General features: G+C 46.7%; 1 protein-coding gene across 3 annotated transcripts in view; it reads left to right on the top strand.

The window, feature by feature from the left end:
- Positions 1 to 269: 269 nt before the first annotated feature.
- CCDC92 (coiled-coil domain containing 92) overlaps positions 270 to 15,275 on the top strand; it is a 46,397-nt gene continuing 31,391 nt past the window's right edge. Inside the window, exons 1-2 of one of the 3 annotated variants that reach the window (XM_043978038.1) lie at positions 270 to 480; positions 4,120 to 4,266. The gene's annotated coding sequence lies outside the window, so the exon portion shown is untranslated. Of the gene's footprint in view, positions 481 to 2,967; positions 3,427 to 4,119; positions 4,267 to 15,275 lie in introns of those variants that run through there. The other 2 variants (XM_043978037.1, XM_043978039.1) reach the window with 2 other exon arrangements.

Below are 15,275 nucleotides of genomic sequence, written 5' to 3'. Positions count from 1 at the left end.
ACCCGGAACATCCACCTCTCGCCCAGGCTCTGAGGAACAGGCGCCGCCAGCGCGCCGTACGTACGCGCGACCGCCCGCAGCAGGTGCCTGCGCCCCGGGCCTCCGTCGCGCGCCCGGGTTTCCACCTGGTGCGGGGAGGAGGGCGCACGCGCACACGCGCACACGCGCTCCCTTCCCTCTTGCCCCGCCTCTCTCCACCCTCTGCCGTTCACTCCGGCTCAGCGCGCTCCTTCCCTTCCCCGCTCCGCCCAGGCGGCGGCGGCGCGCACAACTACAGCCCGCTACTTACATACAGGCGCGCGACCCTCCCCCCAGGGTGAGCTCTCTCGAGTCCCCCCTCCCCCGCCGGCTCAGACTGCGTTGCCCAGGCAACCGCAGTGCGGTCTCACCTGAGCTCTGCGCCTGCGTCCCACCGGCCGGCCCCTCCTCCCCTTCCCTCCCCTCCCCCTCAAAACGGGGAGCTCCGCCGCCCCCTACTGAGTGAGTATGGGCGCTAAGCCCCCGCCGGGCTGGCGCCAGGGAGCCGGGGGAGGGGTCAGGGGAGGGGAGGAAGGGGAAGGGAAGACCCCACTTCATTGGGAGGGAGACCCCGACCGAGCTGCTCCAGTCTGCCCCGCCCAGGCGACGCCCATCAGCAGTTTTGGATTCTCGTCCCGCCCCCTCCCCCTGTCTTCCCCCTTCCCCTCCTCCTTTCTCCCCGCCTTCCCCCCTCGCCTCTATTCCCCACTTCCCTCCCTTACTTTAGCTTTCCCCCTCTATTTTCTCCTCCCCCTTCTCTCTCCTCCCCTTCCCCGTCTTCTCCCCTCTACTTTGCCCTCCCTTCTATCCCTCCTCCCTTCCCTTCCTCCATCCTCCTCCCCCTCCTGTCTTCTCCCCAATTCTCTTCCTTTCCCTTCCCTCTATTCAGCTCCCCTTTTCTATCCCTCCTCCTGGATTCTTCCTCCTCCCCTTTTCCTCTATACCTTCTTTCCTCCTGTAGCCTTCCTCCCTCTATCCTTCCTCCCCATCCTTCCATCTCCCTTCTCCTTATCCCTCCTCCCCTTCCTCTCTTCTCTCATATCCCTCCTCCCTCTCCTCCTCTGCTTCCTCCCTGTCCCCTCTTTCTTTTCACCCTTGCCCCAGTCTATGATCTCTCCCTTCTCCCGGTCTTTCTTCCCTATCTCATTTTCTTCTCTTTACCCTGTATTCCTCCTTCCTGTCTTGTGCTCTTCTTCACCCAAGATCTATCCCCACTCACTTCTTATGACCTACATGTGGCAATCTGCACTCAAGAAGGAAAAATGCAAGCAGGACACACTTTTAAATTGATCTACATTATTAACATTTTCACCATGATTATCTTTGTTCTAGACAGCCAACAAAATGATAAATTATCTGCTGATTTGTAGACTTTGCCCATTTCTGAGGTGTAAATGTTCACACCGAAAATTGAGAGATTCAAACTAACTCCAGCACACCCCTGCCTTCCTCCAAGCTCACCTCAGGCCTTCAAGAGCAGCACTGAACCTAGAATCAGCCCTGAGTTCAAACCCAGCCTCTGATACACACTAGCAGTGAGACCCTGGGCAAGTCACTTAACCTCATCTGTTAAATGGGGGTAAGAACGGTACTTAATCTTGAAGAGTTGTAAGGGCCAAGTGAAATGATCATTACATGCTTAGCATAAAACTGTAAAACTGGCACAATAATTATAAAGCTGGCACATAGTAGGTGATATATAAATGTTAGCTATTATTATTCCCTATTCAGAAGCTCCTCCCACCTTCCTCTGCCTCTCCTTCATTCATGGCTATAAAATGATGGGGTTTGAGCAAATGACCTCGGAGGGGCCTTCTCACTTTCAGTCTATATATAGATTGTAAAATCTGTGTCCACTTCTTCCTCCCACTCTTCATCTCTTCTCTCCCTCTCCCTCCTCAAGTCTTCCTCTTTGTCCATCCTTTGCCTAACCCTGTTGGATTCCTCCAAGCGCCCTCCGTGGATTTGTAAGGGACACTTTGGGGAGGACTGCCTTACTTTACAATTCAGGGGTGGGGTTTAGTAATCTGGCTAGGGTCACCCATGGTGGTAACTCAGTACTGGGGTGAGCGATTCAAAGCCAATTCCTCTAACTTCTTTTGGGAGGGGGGGCAATGAGGGTTAAGTGACTTGCCCAGGGTCACACAGCTAGTAAGTGTCAAGGGTCTGAGGCTAGATTTGAATTCAGGTCCTGAATCCAGGGCTGGTGCTTTATCCACTTTGCCACCTAGCTGCCCCTACTTCCTCTAACTTCTAAGCCAAGTCCCTTTTCCACTGCATCCCACAGACTGGACCCTTCTCCCCCATTACCCTTCCGTCTTCCCACCGACCCTGAAGTCCCCATTCCTGGTCATCTTCTCATCCACCTTCTGTTATCACCATCTCCTCTGGCTCTCCTTGTGTCTCTCTCCTCTTCCCACTTTCTGTCCATCCTGTGCCCTCTTCCTCACAACCATCTCAAGATCACCTGTGCCCTTCTTCTCCCATCTTGTCCCTCCATCTGTCCTCTTCCTCTTACCTCTCTCTCTCTCCCTCCCTCCCCTTCTCTCTCCCCATCTCCTTCCCCCTCCCTCCCTCCCTCCCTCTCTCTCGACCCCTCCCTCTCTCCTTCCCTTGCCTCCCCCCTCTCTCCCTCCCTCCCTTCCTTCCCCCCCCTCCTTCCTCTACCTCTAATCTCCCAAACACTTGACAGACCATTGTAGAGGACAGTCATGCTTCAGGCAGGGGATAAACTAGCTAACCACTGTCATCTTTTTCAGCTCAGATTCTAGGATTCCTCCCATCTGCCCGTGGTCCTTCCCCTTCCTCATCTCTGCTCCATTCTTTCTACTGCCCTTCTTTTCCATTTCTCCCATCCTATTCCTGCCCCTACCTTCTTCTGGCTCCTGCCTTCTGAGCACTTAGCCAAGCCTGTCTCCCCGCCCTCCCCACCCTCCCATCCCTCCTCTTTCCTTGTCTTCACCCATCTCCTTTTCTACCACCTCCTTCTCCTCCCCTCTCATCTCCACCCCTTTTCTGGGTCCCACCTCCTCAGCCCTACTTCATCTTCTCTTCCTTCTCTCCCTCTTCTCCGCCAGTCTGTCCCTCCCTTCTTCTCCCCAAGTTCCACCCTCCCCCCCATCATCTTCCCACTCCCAGGGTGCATTGCTTTATTTGGGCTGGTAGCTCTGGGAGATGAGCTCTGGCTGCACAGACTGACCTCTGAGGACCAGAGAAAGGGGAGGGGGAGAAGGCAGAGCCCAGCCCAGCCTTCCCTTCCCCTCCCCTCCTCTCCTCTCCTCTTTCCTCCTCTCCCTTCCCCTGCCCTGCCCATGGGCCACCTGCCCCAGCAGCTGCAGGAGAGGAGGAAGAGGAGGAGTGAGAGAAGGGGGGGATCCGCCTAAAGGACCGAGGACATCTCCACCTCAGGTGAGCCTGATGGGGAGGGCAAAGTTGTTAGCAAACAAAATGGGAGAAGCTCTTGCTGTCCCATGAGCCCCTCTCAGCTGACCCCCTTTCCAATCCCCCTTCCTTCTTGCAGAATGCGGGTGAGTGGTGGGGCATTTGGGTACCAGGAGCCAAGGTAATTGCCCCCCCCCAGCACCATGCCTGCCTCGATGCTTTTTCAGCCCCTCTGGGAGGCGAGGGATGATTCAGTTCTGCCTTGCCCAGCCGCAGGTAGAAGGGGCTGAGAAGTGCGGAGCAATAAGTCGGGTCATCTTTGAGCCCCAAACGAACCTCTCTGTTTTGGGGGGCTGGTCTTAGCCCCAGCGTGGGGCGAGTCAGGAGGAGACATGAACGTCAGCTCTTTCGGGGCAGGGCGGGCAGGCGGGGGTCACTCGGGGCTGCCGCGTTTCCCATCCAGGGAGGTTTGGTGCCATTTAAAGAGCCCCGGAGGTCTGCGTGGGCCACAGCTGAGCGCGGGGCCGCGGTGGTTCCGATGGGCCGCTGCCCAGTCTCCAGGTGTGGCCCAAGGTGCCGGAGGAGCCGAGCCAGTGATGTGGGTGGGGGAAGAGAACCCTACAGAGCTGGCCCGGCTCTTGGGGTGGGTTTGTCAGGAGGGCTGCGATCCGCATTGCAGGTACGTGAGGAGCTGCCAACAATCTGGCTCTCTTTGTCTAGGAGGGAAAATATTTGTGGCAAAATGTGCCTCCGAGGGTGCTTGTTACTGCAGGGAGGAGGCCTCGCTCCATTTCATCTTTCTAATGCGTTTCAACACCGCCGTGGAGATTAGAACCCTCTTGGCAAGTTGCACTATCCCCCTTTAGGGTGAGTATCCCTTGTGGCATGCCTGTGAACCTTGTGTGGTATAGGATACCCTCCGCTCTGGGAGATGAGAGGAACATGTAATCCAGCTTCTTGCTTGACGGAGGGCTGTTAGTCATCTGCGAGATGAACTAACTGGTAGATCGATTTACTAAATGACATCTCACTTGGCCCCTTTTGTCTAATGGTTGGCTTCAAAAGTATTTCTTACTGCGATGGCATCCAAGTTTAAGGGTGAATTCCCTAGCTGATCTGAAAAGAAGCAATAATTCCCCAGGAAAAAAAAAAACCAACAAACGCTCTTGCACTATAATCATAGCCATACTTGTTTTGTTGGTAAATGCAGATTTCTTAATACAACCTAAGCTTTTTTACTTTGCACAACTAACTGATAGCTGATTTTGCTCTTTTTAAGAGACTTGTTTGGGTCATTTATTTATTATGAACGTTGTTTTATTATGTAGTAATTTCTTTTGCACAATAAAAATAATAACCTGCTTTACTTGGCATTGATTTTTTTTAAATGAGAAAACGCTGTTGAAGTTGTCTGACTTTGCTAGTTCCAGATCATTTGGGACTTTATATATTTGCTTTAGCCAAACTTTTATTTTATCTGACCCCTATGTGGAATAATGCTTCCAGGCTTGTATATTCTTTTTGATGGGCTTATATATTTCATATATAATTTTATCATTCTATAAACTTTATGTATGTATGTAACATTGGAAAAACAGAAATAAAACAATGTTGTGTCTACAATAGGCTGTATTGTAATTGAGCATAGCATTCTCAGATTCTGAAGTGCTATAAACCAAAATCTAAGACACCTCATGAGATGTCATCCCAACCTCCTGCAGTCCCCCATGGAGGTGTGGGCCAATCTGAATGACAGAGATACTTCTCTTCGAAACTAGCTCTTGTCATTATATCCTTTAACTGAGGTGGGGGGAGCCTTGATGTGTTACAAAAGAATTACTCCTGTATATCATTCATTTTGAATTTTTCTCCCAATTTTGACAACGCTGACCATTATCAAATTAACTCGGTTCATTTACAGCAAATTTAGTGGCACTTTTAAGGACTCTTTAAAGTTAGTTATTCCTTTGCTATAACAAAGCATTTTTTCCAGATTTTTTATATGATCTGAAATTTACTTAATGAAATCCATTTGCAAGAAGATCAGTTACAAATGGGGGTATATCTACTTGCAGCTGAAATTTTGGAGTGGTTGTGGAATTGATTTTAGTGAACCAATTTCCTCCATCCCAGCACCAGAGGGTGCCACCGTGCACCCTCCATTCATTCATTCATGTGCTGCTGTCGAGATTCTCCTGTGCCTAGGAGGAACCCCCGCCCCCACAAAAAAAGAAAAACCCAAAATCCTGGCCCCCGAAGTTATCTACCTGTTAAGTAAGGATGCAAAGATGAGATACAGAATGTTTGCTGAGATCCAAACCAAGGACTTTGTTTCTTAAAATGAAATTTGTGGTTCATTCTGTTTGGGTCAACAGATAGTGAAAGTCAGTAGATTCTCTTAACCAACAATTAAGTAGCTTTCTTAACCAACAATTCCTTCCAAGAGATTGATAAGGGGTCTCATTTTATGCTCCCCGCACCCCCCAATTGTTATATCTTCTTATTATAGCTCTTTATGTCTGGATTCTTATCATGAAATCACTCCTGTGATAGAAAGCCTCTTCTAAAAAACAGGGAGATTTTATAACATATCAACATTTGTTTTTGGTTTTGGTTTGGTTTGGTTTGGTTTGGTGGGGCAGTGAGGGTTAAGTGACTTGCCCAGGGTCACACAGCTAGTTAAGTGTCAAGTGTGTGAGGCCTGATTTGAACTCAGGTCCTCATGAATCCAGGTCCAGTGCTTTATCCACTGCACCACCTAGCTGCCCCCTCAACAGTGTTTTTATAAATAAGTAGAAATTTCTGATGAAACAAATTGCTTCTATGTGATAGAGCTGGGTATGCGGGAACGGAGGTCAGTGTTATGTAAGGGAAGCATGTCGTGGGGATGAGGGGCTGAAGTGGAAGTCAGGAGGGTCAGCCCAGATCTTCACTCCCTCTGAGACCCTAAATACGTCACTTCACTTCTTGAAGGCTCAGTTTCCTCATCTGTCAAATGAGGTTAATAAAGAGTACTCTCAGGGTTGTTCTGGAGTTCAAATGAGTTTTGCATGTGGGATTTTGCAAAACTTAAAGCCTTGTATGTAAATGTCAGTTTTTATTTATTCCTGAAAAGGCGAAGTTTAAGTAAAGCTTTTTGTCTGTGGAAGAAACTGTATCGGGTGTGGAATATAGTTAACCCTCATGGAAAAGATGACTTAGAAATAATAAACCTTGTCTGACAGAATGTCATCTCCTTGACGGTAAGGGACAGTCTCCCCAGTGCTTAGCGCAATTAGCTGACATATCCCAGGCAGGCCTGTTATAAATGTCTGATTGAGAAGGCCCTGGCCTGCATGGCAAAGACGAGGCTCTTACTCACCATCAGTAACAGTTGCTTGAAGTTTCTTTCCATTCCAGTGAAGTCTCACTCTGACACCTTCTGTGGATTCTCAAGGGCTCAGCCAGCAAGACTGTAAACTTTTAGAGTAATTTCCAAGCTGGAACAGTTTCCTGTATACTACCAGCAATGGATCATACTGGCTGTTGTCTGAGTTCCACGAGGTTCACCTTCTCTTCACCTTTTACTGGTGGGGGGGGGGGGGTGGAGTTTTCAGTCCCAGTAACTCTCATAGACTATTTTTGCAAGTTGTAGAAGGTTTGTAGACGCTGGTGGTGGAAGGACTATGCTCATTGACAAAATCACGGATCCTTGAAGCCCCAAACTAAGGTGACTTTCACCCTGTATGCCCTTTGAAGGAAGCCGTACACTGGTAAAATGGACCATCGGGGTCAGGGTCCATTCTGTGGCCCCAGACTAACTGTATCTGCACAGTATATGATTGTTTGCTCAGAGACCCTGGTCTCATTGGCACCATGCTCTGACCCAAATTAGCTAAATGATGACTGATATCTCCTCTTTCAAAGGGGGCTCTGGAAAGAAGCCTTCGCATGTTGTTCATGTAGATCTGAACCTAAAATGTTAAGAACCAGGGCATATGGGGTTTTGTTGTATTTAAATGGGCTAATTCCTTATTTTTAGCACTCAAGTATGTGTCTGTAGGCCGCCAGAACTTTGTGTGGGGGCAGAATTGGGGAGAGGCACTGTATTTTTAGCTGAATCTGAGCTTCGGTCTTTGTTCTGTTTTTTAAAGGATGCATTGGCCATAAGCAGGGTACATTCATCCTTCCATCCAGCCTTCGTTCTGTGGTCACACTAGTATTTCCTCCACCCTGCTCTCATGATGAGACTCCCTTGCTCAAAAGCTTTCACTGGCTTCCTATTTCTTGACCACATCAACGTGAAAAGCTTCTTCAGCCCCCATAAACTTTTATTCTCCACTCCTTCCACCTCTGTATTTAGTGCCATTCCCTTCCGTAGTTGCAGTTCTTTCCGTCACCTTGAATGCCTTCCCTTTACCTGCCAATTCATCTCTTATCCATCCTTCAAGGCCAGCTTACATGATCCAATAGATAGAATGCAGGCTTGGAGCCTCTCTCCAGTCCTGCATCCAACACTTGGTGGCTGTGTGACTTGGGGGAGTTACTTTCCCTCTCTGAATCTCGCCTTCCTGAGTTGTAAAATAGTGATAGTAATACTACAAGGACCAGCCCCCTCCACAGGATTATTGTGAATCCCCCTGGAACATACCCAACAAGTGATATCCATAGTCTGCCAAGAGCCCTCCCGGGAGGTGGGATCTAGCACTTCTCAAGGCAAACCATGGAGACAGCTCAAATTGGTGGGAAGTTTTTCCTGAGATCAAGTCTAAATTTGCCACCAGTTATTTCAGGGTCTACCCTCCAAAATCAAAACAAGTCTATTCCCTCCTCCATTAGGAAGCACCTAAGTGGTACAGTGGATAGTGTTGCACTTAGGAAAAATTGTTTAAATCTTCCCACTTGTGTGACCCTAGACAAGTCATTTAACTTCTGTCTGCCTCTGTTTTCTCATGTATAAAATGTCCCCATTAATAAAAAGCATCTACCTCCCAAAGTTGTGAGATTCAATATGAAATAATATTTGCAAAGCACTTTGCAAATCTTAAAGTGTTATAGAAATGTTAGCTATTATTTTGTTGTTGTTATTGTTGTTGTTGTTGTCTGATTTTTGGTAACCCCGTTCGGGTTTTCTTGGCAAAAATACTGGAGTGGTTTGCCATTTCCTTCTCCCACTCATTTGACAGATGAGGAAACTGAGGCAAACGGGGTGAAGTGACTTTCCCAGGGTCATATAGCTAGTAAGTGTCTGAGGCCAGATTTGAACTCAGCTCTTCCTGACTCCAGACCCAGTGCTCTATCCACTCCTGCCATTCTTTTTATGAGAGCCCTTCAAAGACACTTATCATGTCTCCTTCTTATCCTGTGTAAACATACTTAGTTCCTTTAACTGATTTTCTGTGTCATGAACTCAAGATTCTTTGCCATCCTGTTTGCCTTCTGCATGCTCTCCAATTTATCAATGTGCTCTTTAAACCCCAGTGCCCAGAACTGAATTCAACACCTTAGAAGAGGTCTGATAAGGGCAGAGTGCAGGCATACTTCCTGCAGCTGGCGACCTTCCTAATGCAGCTCAAGACTAGGTCCACTCTTTGGACTGCTAACTTATAGGAGACTTAGAGTACACAAAAACCCCCAGACCCTCCCTATCAGACTTGTGTAGTTGGTTTTTTGTAGAAGATTTTTACATTGATCCCCATAGAATTTCATCTTTTTAGATTCAGCCCAGTACGTGAGCCTATCAGGAGCCTTTGGGATCCAGACCGTTAGCATCCATTGTGTTTACTCTCCCTCTGAGATCTCCCCTAAGATCTATGAATTAGATAACAGGCTATCTATGCCTTTATCTGAGTCACTGGCAAAAGAAAAAAAATGTGCAACTGCACAAAGTTAAGGAGATCCCTCGGGGATCTCCTGGCAGGAGACATCTCACCATGTTGACAGGGAACCATTAATAAATTATTCTTTGTGTCCAGCCATCCTGCTGGTTCTGAATTCTTCTGTGTTATCACCTAATCCATCTCTCTAAGAATGGCATGAGATACTTTTTTTAAAACTCTGCTAAAAACTAGGTAAGCTTTATCCAGAGCATTGCTCTCATCCACTAGTTTAATAACCCCATCCAAAAAGGAAGTGAGATTCCTGTGTCATGACCTGTTCTTGATGAACCATGCTGGCTCTTTGGATCGCCCTTTCCTTTTCCAGATATTTACCATCCTTCTCTTTAATAATCCTTTCTAAAATTTTTCCCAGGAATCAAAGCCAAGTCCCCTCTGACTACACTTCACTTAGCACCAAATCATGACCTGTTTTGTAGAAACCACTAATGTTGCATGTGGAATAGTCATCTCTCCCACCGTGCCGAGCGCCATAGGGCAGGAAGCATGCCTTTTATTGCTTGCTATATTCTCCAGGTTCACTTAGTCTCAGAATTAGAAGGCTCCTCAGAGGCCATTGAGCATGACCTGCACCTGAACAAGTATTCCTGATACATAGACACCCAGCCTTTCCTTAAAGGCTTCTACTTCCTTCTGAGGCATTCCAATCTGTGGTTCAGTCATTTTAGTCATGCCCGACTCTGTGGCCCCCTTTGGGGTTTTCTTGGCAAAGATACTGGAGTGGTTTGTCATTTCCTTCTCCAGCTCATTTTACAGATGAGGAAACTGAGGCAAACAGGGTTAAGTGACTTGCCCAGAGTCACACAGCTAGTGTCTGAGGTTAAATTTGAACTCAGGTCTTCCTGACTCAATACTCTATCTACTGTGCCACCTACCTGCCACTTGGAAGTAATTCTATTTGTTAGGAATTTTTTCTGAGGTCAAGCCAAAATTTACCTATTTGTAACTTCTAACTTCTTCCTGTCTTTCCCACTACTGTCAAAGTCACCACCAGCCATCCTTACAGTCAGCAAGACTTCCAGTCCAGTTAGCATCCTGGCCTCCTCACTCTCTTACCCCTCATCTCCAGTCTGTGGCCAAGTCTGGTCGATTCGGTCATAGTGACATCTCTCTCCCTGACACTGCCACCATCTTGGTATAAGCCCTCATCACCCAAAGCGTCAATGATTGCACAGGCTGCTGGCTGGTGTCTCTGCCTTAAGTCTCTCCCCACCCCAGTACATTTTCCACTAAGCTGTGAAAAATCTTCATAAAGAGCAAGTTGGAGCTCGTCACCACCCCTCCAAGCGGGCTGACTCCCAAGTCTCCCTGCTCTCCCCAGGATCAGATAGGAAGCCCTCTGTTTGAGGGCTCCATTAAAAGACCCCTCCCACCTGCCCACTCTTCTCATCCCTCCCTGCCCTGCAGGAATTCTGTGATCCAGCCACGCTGCTTTCTTGCCGTCTCTCACACCTGAGAGTCCAGGCGTTTTCACTGGCCATCCAGCCATTCCTGGAATGTTCCCCCTCCTTGTCTCTGACTCCGGACTCCCCTGGCTGCAAGTCCCCGCTAAAATCCCTCCTTCTATAAGAACGATCTCCCAGTCCCCCTTGATGCTGGTGCCTTCCCTCCGTTAATTATCTCCCACTTCCGCTGTACAAAGTTGTCTGCGGGCTGTCTCCCTTATTTGTCTATGAACAGAGAGCACGGATGGGTCTTCTGTTTTGTTTTGTTTTGTTTTACTTTCTTTGTATCCCCAGTCTTTAGCACAGTACCTGACACATGTTGTTCAGTCGTTTCATTCATGACTCTTGGTGACCCAAAGACACTGGGGTGCTTTGCCGTTCCCTTCTCCAGCTCATTTTACCTATGAGGAACCCAAGGCCAACAGGGTGAAGTGACTTGCCCAGGGGCACACAGCTAGGATGCGTCTGAGGCCAGATTTGAACTCAGAGAGATGATTCTTACAGACTCCAGGCCTGGCAGACTATTCCTGTACCACCTCGCTGCCCCTGGCACATAGTGGGGTTCTAAGAAATGCTTATTCACTTAACTTGACATTGCACCTAATTTTAGCCTCCAGGACCAAGCAGAACATATAGTACCTGGGCCCCCTCGATCTTTCTAAACATTCCCAGTTCTTTCCATTTATCCTCATGACGTAATCCCGAGGCCATCCAGGTTGTGGTCCTGTGGATGCTTCTCAAGGAAGCCCAAATTCTTATTAGCTTTGTATTCTGCTGTATCACACTGACAGACTCTTAATCACCTTGCAATCTGCTAAAACCTCCAGCTGACTTTCAGAGACACTGTGTCTTCTCCCATCTCATACTTCTGAAACTGATTTTTTGAATCCAAGGAAAAGACTTTCCATTTGTCTCTGTTAAGTTCCATCACATGACATGAGGCTCAATATTCTTTCTCATCGACATTTTTTTGCATTCTAATGCCTTCATCCTGTGTGTTAGCTAACTGTCCCTTCCAAGTTTGTGTGATCTGCGGTTTTGATACAGATATTGTCTGCTTATGCCTTTATCTAAGTCGCTGATTTTTTTCTTAAAAAAACACCACTATATGGCCAAGGCCAGATCCCTGCTGCACACTTACTTGACTTGCCTCCCAGGAGACTGCTTTTGGTGTCTGCTCTTTCAACTAGCTCAGAATCCTCTCAGTTCCACTCTCACCTAATCCACAGCACACCACCTTGTACATATTAGGGTCATTCCAGAAATTATCAAGTGCTTTGCTAAACTCTAGATTAACCATAGCTCAGATGGATTGTCTCAACCTGTCAGCCTCATAACCCTGTCCAAAAAGCAAATAGTGAGGTTCGTCCGGCATGTCCTGTTCTGGACAAAGGGCCTTTTGATTGATGTATTCTCATCATCACTCATCATCTCTTGAATAATAGATTCTACAATTTTGCCAGGAATTGAAGTCATAGGCAGTTGCACCATAAATTTCTGGGCTTGAAACTTTTTACTTCAAATGTTTAACACCTTAGCTGGCCCATCATTGCTACACATTGCAAAAAAAAAACAAGATAAATTTCAAACCAATAAAAATGTATTCTTGTATCAAACTCTAAACACAGGTTACAAAGTAAGGGAAATGTATTTAAGTCCTGTGATTGTAATGTTTTCCAAAAATGCATGTGTCTTGCCCATACTATGTTTTTCTTTTTTATTGGACCTTTTTCACTGTGCCTGGTTCTTTACGTGCTCAGTAAAGTCTAAAAAGCTCTTCTGAAATGGCCCAGTAATGACAACAGTGGTCATTGTCTTCTGTTCAAATGTTTCCATTCACCTCCTCAGGCTGTACATGGGAGTGAATGTTATATATTATATATATATGGTAGCACTGACTTTTTCTTTAGTTGAGCACATCATTCTTGTACAAATATTCTATCAGTCCCTGCATTGCAGAGGACAGTTTAACGACACAAAAATGCAAATTACGGTGTTTCCTTTTCCAGATGGTTTGTCTTAAGAGGAACTTTCAGTGTCTTTTTCCTGCCTTCTGACACAGTCATCTCTCTCCTGAGCTCCAGTCTACATCACCAACTGCCTGTTAGGGTGTTTACAACTGGATGTCCCCATGGCATCTCAAAGTCTCCATGTCAAACACAAGTACCACCCCCTGCCACACCCTCTCCCTAACCAGCCATTTCTGTCAAGGGCACCATCACCCTTCCAGATCCCAAGGTCAGCAGCCTCCGAGTCATCCTTGACTCTTCACTCACCCTCATCCCATATGGATGAAATACTTTACTGAGCAGTTACCCTGTGCCAAGCACTATGCAAACACCAAGAAAACAAATACAGAAGGAGATGGTTCCTGCCCCATTGCATTCTAATGGAAAATGCCACACGTGTAGGGGAGCGGTGACTTGGGAAGGACGAGTTTATCTGGGAAGTCACAGAGTTGGTGAGAGGCCTTGATAGTCATGATTGGACTAGAGTTCTCAGAACAAGAGCGGTCGGCAGAGAGCAGTGCCCCAAACAGCAGCAGGGCAGAGCTGAGAGGCTGAGCCCTTCCCAGGCATGGGCTCTCGAGGCCTGCTTTAGCATCCCTCACATTCATCTCTTTCACATTCAGCCCTTTCTTTTCCTTCCCGTAGCTGCCACCCTCCTCTTGCTGGAAGAGTCTCTAATTGGTCTCCCCACCTCCGGTCTCCCCTCTCCGATGCATCTTCCACTTGGCTGCTAATGAGACTCTCCCTAATGCCTCGGGCCACTAGTGCCTCCCCATAAAAAATTATCTTGTACCTATCTTACATACACTTACATGTCTACACCCTGCCTCCCATGATGGATTGTCAGCTTCTTAAAGGCAAGGAAGGACTGCTTGGGTTTGGTCTGTGTCCTCAGTGCTTAGCCCAGTACCTAGAACATGGTGGCTGTTTAATACATGCTGGTTGACTTGTTGACTGCACAGTCTGACTTCAACCTGCCCTTCCCAGCTGGTAATACATCACTCTCCTTCATATACTCTACCATCCAGCCAAACCTGTCTCCATGCCCTTCCTCACACACTACACTCCACTTCTCATCTCCATACCTTGGCTCTGGCTGTCGGCCCCGGGGAAGTCCAGAAATGGACACTGTCTTTAGTTCTACCTCTTAAAGCCCCCAGTTTCCTGCCTTCAAAGCTCAGCTTTGCTGATCTTCCCCTTCCTGTGCCCCAAAGTTACCTCTATTTGTCTTATAGCTACTGGTGTGCATACATGCTGTTTCCCCCAGCGCTTTTGGCCACAGGGGCTGTTTCATTTCTGTATGCCCTTTGTGTCCCCTGGCACAGTGCCTGTCATGTAGTAAATACTTCAGAATCTATCGATTGAAAGTGCAACTGATTTCCTTCCTTTGTTCTTAGCCCTGTGCCTTTGGGAAATTTATTTCTGAACCATATCCCTACTAAAACAAATCCAGCATTTGAGGGGGAAAGTGGCAGACTAAGAATATGTGAACTTTTGTAAATAATACCAAGGGTTCTTAGCTACACTGAGGAGGAGAAGAAGAGGAATGCTAGGGGGATAGAAGCCCAATCACTGACCAGCAAGAGGGTAGAGCTGCTTAGCTGTTACCTTATTTCTGTTTTCTCTCCCAACAACCTTTGCATCAGAAAGTACAAGAAGAAATGGAAAACAAGGAGATGATGTACCCAAAGTCATGAAGGAGAGGCTGTAAGGGCATCAGGCTGGGCCCAGGTGAAAGCTGGAAGAATGAGTCCATTCAAGCATTGGGCCACTACCAGTGATGTGTGAAAGATCAGGAAGTTTGGTGGGTAGGAAGAAGGGAGGCATGTATTAAAAAATAATAAGTCATCAAAAAACAAAAGATATCAATAAAAATAGATTCACTTATGAATATATTCATATGCATATACCTACTTAAAAAAAAGACCATGTTCTGTTTTGTTTTGAAACATGGCTATTATGGAAATGTTTTGCATGACTATACATACATAATCTATACCAAATTGCCTTCTCAAGGCAATTTTTTTTTTGCTTCACAGTAATTTAGCATGAATAGATATTGGATATGACATTGTCTGACTGGAGATTGAACAATTTTGCGGAATGAAACCCCCAAGTTAGTATATACACAGCAGAGGTGGAGAATCATGAAGGGAATGAGAGAATTTGGATCTCAAAATTTTTTAAAATAAATTGGTTCCATGTAATTGAGGAAAAAGTTAAAATTAAAAAAGAAATATTGAAAATTAAGGAAAAAAATAAAGACTATGTGAAAGACAAAAATAATTGTGGATAATAAGAGAAAGACTATAGCACTGGAGGAGGCCTGATGTCCCAAATTTGAAAAGAAAGAAAGAAAGAGAGAAAGAAAGGAAGGAAGAAAGGAAGGAAGGAAGGAAGAAAGAAAGATTGACTGATTTACAAATGATACAAGCCAGTAAGCTTGTCTTCAATGCTTGGTAAAATTCTAGAATGCATTATTAAAGAGATGTTTAGTAGGCATTAGAAAAGGAAGGGGTGATCCCAGGGAGCCAGCAGGAATTCAT

This window comes from Dromiciops gliroides, chromosome 1 (assembly GCF_019393635.1).
Source record: "Dromiciops gliroides isolate mDroGli1 chromosome 1, mDroGli1.pri, whole genome shotgun sequence".
In the NCBI taxonomy this organism is placed as follows: Eukaryota; Metazoa; Chordata; class Mammalia; order Microbiotheria; family Microbiotheriidae; genus Dromiciops; species Dromiciops gliroides.
This window is presented reverse-complemented; position numbering and strand designations above follow the sequence as displayed.